We start from the raw sequence: 7,345 nt of genomic DNA on the forward strand, positions 1-7,345 counted from the left end.
TGAACTTCCTCTTCCCTGATCATTTCTGTCAAAACGTCAAGAAAGGGGTCTACCCCTGGTTCGGGGACAGCTTCTGCCAGGAAAGCCGACATCTCATCCCAATCAAGATCCCTCTTCCCCAAGAGGTGCGAGTAGAAGGATCTGACAACCTCCAGGATCCCTGATCTGGATCGCCTCAGGGACCCCGTAGTGTCGACCAGTCCTGTAACCACTTTACTATTCACTGACATCTTGCAGTTTCTGTAAGGGTCGGGCGAGCGGTACTTCCCATAATCCCCCTCAAAAACCAAAGATGCGTGTCTATCGTACCGACACCTCCTAAGCAAAGATTTCACTCTGGAGATCTCGCGGCTACCTCCAGTTGAGACAAGATGCTCGAGTTTCCTCCTCAGACCCTGATACAGGCGGTACCTGCTCAGACTCCTGAGGCTCGAGAGCTGGCGGAAGAATCTCGCCACCCTTTCCTTGAACATCTCCCACCACTCTGACCTACTACTACAAAGATCCAGTAAGGGTACCTGGCTCTGAAGAAAATCCTCAAAGGACTGTCTTATCTCCGCTTCTTCCAAGAGAGACGAATTGAGCCTCCAAAAGCCTCTTCCCATCCGGAGGGTCTCTGTAACATTCAGAGAAAACAAAATTAAACAGTGGTCGGAGAACTCCACCTCAACAACAGACACTGCTGAAGAGACAGCTTCCTCCTTTAAATAAAACCTATCTATTCTGGACCTACAGTTACCTCTATGATAGGTGAACCCCTCGTGGCCTGGGGTGTGCCGAATGTGGACATCCACCAGGCGAGCCTCACTAGCTATACTATTAAGGGCGACGCTATCATAAGTCAGCTTGTCTCTGGAACCTCCTCTATCTCGGGGCCTCGTGACAGCATTGAAGTCCCCTCCAAAGACAACCTGCCGACTTGTAAAAAGGTAGGGCTTGATCCTCATAAAGAGACACTTCCGGTCCCACTTAGATTGGGGACCATAGATGTTAATGAGCCGGAGCTCTTGTCCCTTCATGAGGACATCTAAGATCAGGCACCTCCCCATTTCTAACTCAATAACCCGTCGGCATTCCACCGGTGCGGTAAAAAGGACCGCCACTCCGCTATACGGCTCGGCCGCAAGAGACCAATAGGAGGGCCCGAGTCTCCACTCCCTCTTAGCTTTAAACACATCTGCCATGTTTGGCAGCCTGGTCTCTTGCAAAAAGAAAATGTCAGCTTCAACCCGGCTGAGAAAATCAAAGGCCGCAAATCTAGCTGTATTTGACTTTATGCTGGCGACATTAATGGACGCCAGCGTCAACGGAGTGGGTTCCGCCATCATTGGTGATTGAGTTAGATGGCTTTCTTTTTCCCACTCCCCTTATCCTCTGCCTCAGAGGAGGAATCCTTCCCCCTCTTTAATGACATGGAGGTATCCAGTTCCACGCGTTTTTTATTTTTTTCGTCCTCGTCTCCGGACTCTAGGCCAGTCCCTCCCTCCAAGGATCTTACGTTCCCAGAAGGAGGAGACTCGGCGCCCCCTGTGAGCCCCGCCGAAGCCAGAACCTCACCCTCAGCTTTCTCCTCAGAGGAAGAGATGTTTTCAAGGGCTTGGAACCGGTTAGAAAGACCAACCAGAGGGGAGTCGGTTTTTCCTTCCTTAGGTACCTTGGTCAGAGTGAGAGAAGATTTTTTATCTCCCTTCTTTCTCTTCTTTTTGGTGCTGAGCTTACGCTTGTCCTCTAGCCACTGCCTATTATCCTCATCCATACTTTCATAATGGGAGGACTCTGAGGCAGTGGCACTCTCCTCCCTGTGGATCCTCCTGACCTCCTCATCCAACTCATCATCCCTTGGGGCCTCAGCAGCAAGACTGGCATCCAGGACAGGGGCCGCCCCAGTAGCCCGAGGCTCGCCCAGCTCCCTATCCTGTCTGCGCTTGTCTAGACGCCTTAGCTGGGCAGGCGTCTTTTTATTGCTTTTCTTCCTTGGCCCCTCAGCTCCCTCACCCTTGCTAGTCCCTTCCCCAGCAGAATCAGCCTCACGGCTTTCTCCCACCGGGGTCACGACTGCGTTAGCGAAGGAGCGAGGACAACGGCTGAATGGGTGACCTAACTCACCACACAGGTGGCACCTAATCTCCACACAAGATGCAGCAAGATGGCCGACATCCCCACACAATGCACACTTCTGCACAGTGCAGTTTGCGCTGAAGTGTGTGGGGTCGCCGCACTTGTGACAGAGCTTCGGTTGCCCCTGGTAGAAGACCAGGATACGATCCCTACCCAGGAAGGCAGATGATGGTATGTGGGCAACCGTACCACCTGAACGCTTAAGTTTTACCACAAACGTCCAGGCCCCTGACCAGATACCAAACTCGTCACGGTTTTTCTTTGGCATCTCCACTACCTCTCCATACTGGCCAAGCCACGTCATGATGTCATAACAAGAAAGCGACTCGTTACATGTCATCACGGTCACTTTCTTGACTTGATTTTGGCGAGACACCGCCTGAACGGCAAAGTCTCGCCAGCCGGGCTCATTTTTTGCCAACTCATAGTTCGACCAGAAAAGTTCAAGCCCCTCCGGCCGAACAAAGCTGACATCAAACTCAGGTGTGGAATAGGGATGTATCAAGGCGTATATGTCAATCGCCTTGAAGCCCATCCTCAGCAGGAGCTCCACAACCTTCGACCTTGGAGGACACGCATCACTGCCTCTCCACCGAAGACGGACCACATTCCTACGCACACTACCCGGCCCGGCTGTTGGGAGGGACCACACTGTATCCCCCCCTCTTTGCTCTCGGAAGGCCCCGAGGCCATGCCTCTCTATCCAGAAGGATAGATCAACCTCTCGACCCTCTACCATTAGTGATCTCTCTCCCCTCTTTAGAGCCTCCAGGAGACGCCGTTGCAACATGCCGTCCCCAGAGCCCAGAGACGAGGAGGACGCCCTATTTCCCCCGGAGGTGACAGAGGCATAACTCCTGACAGGTGCTGCCACCACCGGGGGGGCAACCGGACCAGTGACCACATCCACACCAACAGCATCACCATTACCCACCTCCATAACCTCCTCACCCTCCACCAAACCAGCAACCACACCACTAGACAAAGAGTTTTCCTCATTCATACCCACCACCACATTCACTCCTGCTGGACCAGTGACAACAGGGGGTGACATTTTGGCCTCCGCATCATCAGGCACAAGGGGCTGAGTCTCCTCCACAGAACTGGAGGTGACCTCACCCCTGGTTTTATGTGTGCCCTCCGCATCATCAGTTGATATTTTCCGTTGCTTCATGGTTGCTACCAGGCGCCGCTGATCTTTCGCTGCTGTGAGGCACCGCTGATCCTTAGCATCAGGATCTTGTTGACCAGCGGCGCCAACACAGAATAGGACTTTGGTGGGAGGACCGGAACGCCCAGCCCCGGTAACCCCCTCACACTGCCGCCGCTTCTCAACTAAGTGATCAGCGGCAACAGCATTCAGGGGCACCGAGGCTACCGGAGCTGCCCCTGACACCGGGCTGCTCCCCCCTCCCACTGGGGAGCGCACCACAGTATCGTGGCCTGATTTTTCGCCCGCCGCCGGGCCGCCCTCACTGTCCAGCCTCTCGGCTGATGCACCTGCTGCTACGTCCCTGCTACTACAAGCAGAAACGGAGCTCTGCGCCTCACTACATTGCTTTGTAGTCTCCCCGCGCCTTTGCACCGGATCCACAGCAGAACCCGGGCTGGGCTTGGCAACGGGGCTTATACAGCGAGCTGACCCTGCAGCCGACTCAGGGGGTACAGGGAGGGGGGCATATACATAGCTTACCGCTTCCTGCAGCTTAGGTTTGATCTTCTTCACCTTTTTTTTCCGGCCCCCAGGTGCCTCCTCTGGCAAATCATCACCAAGATGGAAGTTCTGAAGGCACACTGGGGACTCCAGGAGCTTGATCTCCGCCATTAGTGCCCCTCCCTGGCCGATGTCACTGTCCTCCCCAGAGCCAGCAGAACTGCGACGAGATGTCATTGTCGCCTGTCCAGCAGGAAGCTCGCTGCACGTGGCCTGTGAGTGACTAAGCAGGCTGCCAGGTGGGGTTTTCTGCTGGTCATCCTCCTTCTTATCATCATCATCATCATCATCATCCACCTGGCTCTCAGGCTGCAGCCCTATCTGCCTTTGCTCTCTGTTATCAGCCATTTCTCTAAATCGGTCTTCATTTTGCAATTTTTCTTTAAATGGTCCACTTTTTTCTTGGATAAACGCTTTTCTTACCTCCAGGTCATTAATTTCAAGCTTCAGCCTCTTTACCTCCGCCTGGAATTGCGTCTTCCTGGGTCTGGAGGCGCCTGCAGCTTTTGCGCTTGTGCAGCGCAGCTCCTCCCGGAGCCTTTTCAATCTCATGCTTGCTTCTTCATACTCACGAAGGTGGCTCATGACCCGGGAGGCATAGGTGGACACAGACTCCCGGGGTCTCTGCAGCGCCCAACCCTCCTCAGTGAGGTCGGCCTCACCTCCGTGAGCACTCAGCTTTCCTCCGGAAGGGCTGTCATCCTGCACGCTAGCAAGCTTCTCCTCCATGGAAGCCTTGCGGCTTCTCTGGGTCTCTGCAGACCTGGGGGGAGTAGGAGCCACATTGCTGCGACTCCTGGTGGAGCGTCTCACCCCCGAATCCTCTGATGTGCAGGCTGGTTGCTGGTTCTTTCTGCCCCCCGCCAGCCTGGTCCGGGAAGCAGAAGCCTGGGACTTGGCCCCCTCATTCATCCCAGGAAACCCACTCACTCCCTGGGTAAGAGAGAGAGCAGGTCCCCGGGCGGAGAGGTGGTGGTTCCCAGGAGCTCAGGAGCACACAGCAGGATCAGTGGCGACCACACCCACAATCAACACAGTGAGTAGCAGCTGAGCAGAGCTGCACCCACTATCCTGCTGGAGCAGTCACTGTGCACATACATTACATTACTGATCCTGAGTTACATCCTGTATTATACCCCAGAGCTGCATTCACTATTCTGCTGGTGCAGTCACTGTGTACATACATTACATTACTGATCCTGAGTTACATCCTGTATTATACCCCAGAGCTGCACTTACTATTCTGCTGGCGCAGTCACTGTGTACATACATTATATTACTGATCCTGAGTTACATCCTGTATTATACCCCAGAGCTGCACTCACTATTTTGCTGTTGCAGTCACTGTGTACATACATTACATTACTGATCCTGAGTTACATCCTTTATTATACTTCAGAGCTGCACTCACTATTCTGCTGGTGCAGTCACTGTGTACATACATTACATTACTGATCCAGAGTTACATCCTGTATTATACCCCAGAGCTGCACTCACTATTCTGCTGGTGCAGTCACTGTGTATATACATTACATTACTGATCCTGAGTTACATCCTATATTATACCCCAGAGCTGCATTCACTATTCTGCTGGCGCAGTCACTGTGTACATACATTATATTACTGATCCTGAGTTACATCCTGTATTATACCCCAGAGCTGCACTCACTATTCTTCTGGTGCAGTCATTGTGTACATACATTACATTACTGATCCTGAGTTACATCCTGTATTATACTTCAGAGCTGCACTCACTATTCTGCTGGTGCAGTCACTGTGTACCTACATTACATTACTGATCCTGAGTTACATCCTGTATTATACCCCAGAGCTGCACTCACTATTCTGCTGGTGCAGTCACTGTGTACATACATTACTGATCCTGAGTTACATCCTGTATTATACTCCAGAGCTGCACTCACTATTCTGCTGGTGCAGTCACTGTGTACATACATTACATTACTGATCCTGAGTTACATACTGTATTATACCCCAGAGCTGCAGTCACTATTCTGCTGGTGCAGTCACTGTGTATATACATTACATTACTGATCCTGAGTTACATCCTGTATTATACCCCAGAGCTGCACTCACTATTCTGCTGGTGCAGTCACTGTGTACATACATTACATTACTGATCCTGAGTTACATCCTGTATTATACTTCAGAGCTGCACTCACTATTCTGCTGGTGCAGTCACTGTGTACATACATTACATTACTGATCCTGAGTTACATCCTGTATTATACTCCAGAGCTGCACTCACTATTCTGCTGGTGCAGTCACTGTGTGCATACATTACATTACTGATCCTGAGTTACATCCTGTATTATACCCCAGAGCTGCACTCACTATTCTGCTGGCGCAGTCACTGTGTACATACATTACATTACTGATCCTAAGTTACATCCTGTATTATACTGCAGAGCTGCACTCACTATTCTGCTGGTGCAGTCTCTGTGTACATACATTACATTACCGATCCGGAGTTACATCCTGTATTACACTCAAGAGCTGCACTCCATTTTTGTGTAAATTAATCCTACTAATTGATGAGAACTGAGTTTTCCAGTGTTGTTGTTGTTGTCTCGTTACTTCTTGTGTCCCTTCTCTTCTTTTTTTTCTTCTCACGCCTACTTTTTTTTAGGTCTACAAGGAAATTACCTTTAAAAAACAATTTTGAAGAATGTTCTGACAATCATCATGTTCGTTTCACACTGCGGGGCAGAAAGGTCTGTTTTCTTAAGAGGTCCTCTGTGGTTACAGGCTACTAGCACCTCATTATAGCGAGGTTCCAGGAGCCAGGACCCCTTAAAAAATGAGGGGAGCAGTTCTCAATGGCTGAGCATGTGCAGTAATATTCATCAGAAATTAATGAGATGTGGTTTCTCATGTTTTACAGCTTTTGTACCTTAACTGTCCTACTAGTTTTGACTCGGGAGCCTGATTTGGCGCTATCCTGGATCTCCTCATACCTAACTGACTGAACATTCAGCGTCTCCCACTCACACACCACCTCCTCACCTTGCCCCCTATCTGTCGGAGTCCCGCAAGGTTCAGTTCTAGGGCCCCTGCTCTTCTCCATTTACACTTTTGGCCTGGGACAGCTCACAGAATCTCACGGTTTTCAGTATCATCTCTATGCTGATGACACACAGATCTACATCTCTGGACCAGATATCACCTCCCTACTAACAAGAATCCCTCAATGTCTGTCCGCTATATCATCCTTCTTCTCCGCTAGATTTCAAAAACAACATGGACAAAACAGAATTCATCGTCTTTCCCCATCTCACACAATCCCCCCCAACGGACCTATCCATTAGAGTAAACGGCTGCCCACTCTCCCCAGTCCCACAAGCTCGCTGCCTCGGGGTAATCCTTGACACTGATCTCTCCTTCAAACCACATATCCAAGTCCTTTCCACTTCATGCCGCCTTCAACTCAAAAGTATTTCACGGAACCGTACATTCCTAAACCAAGAATCTGCAAAAACCCTAGTCCATGCCCTC

The sequence above is a fragment of the Ranitomeya variabilis genome, chromosome 2 (genome assembly GCF_051348905.1).
Source record: "Ranitomeya variabilis isolate aRanVar5 chromosome 2, aRanVar5.hap1, whole genome shotgun sequence".
NCBI lineage: Eukaryota > Metazoa > Chordata > Amphibia > Anura > Dendrobatidae > Ranitomeya > Ranitomeya variabilis.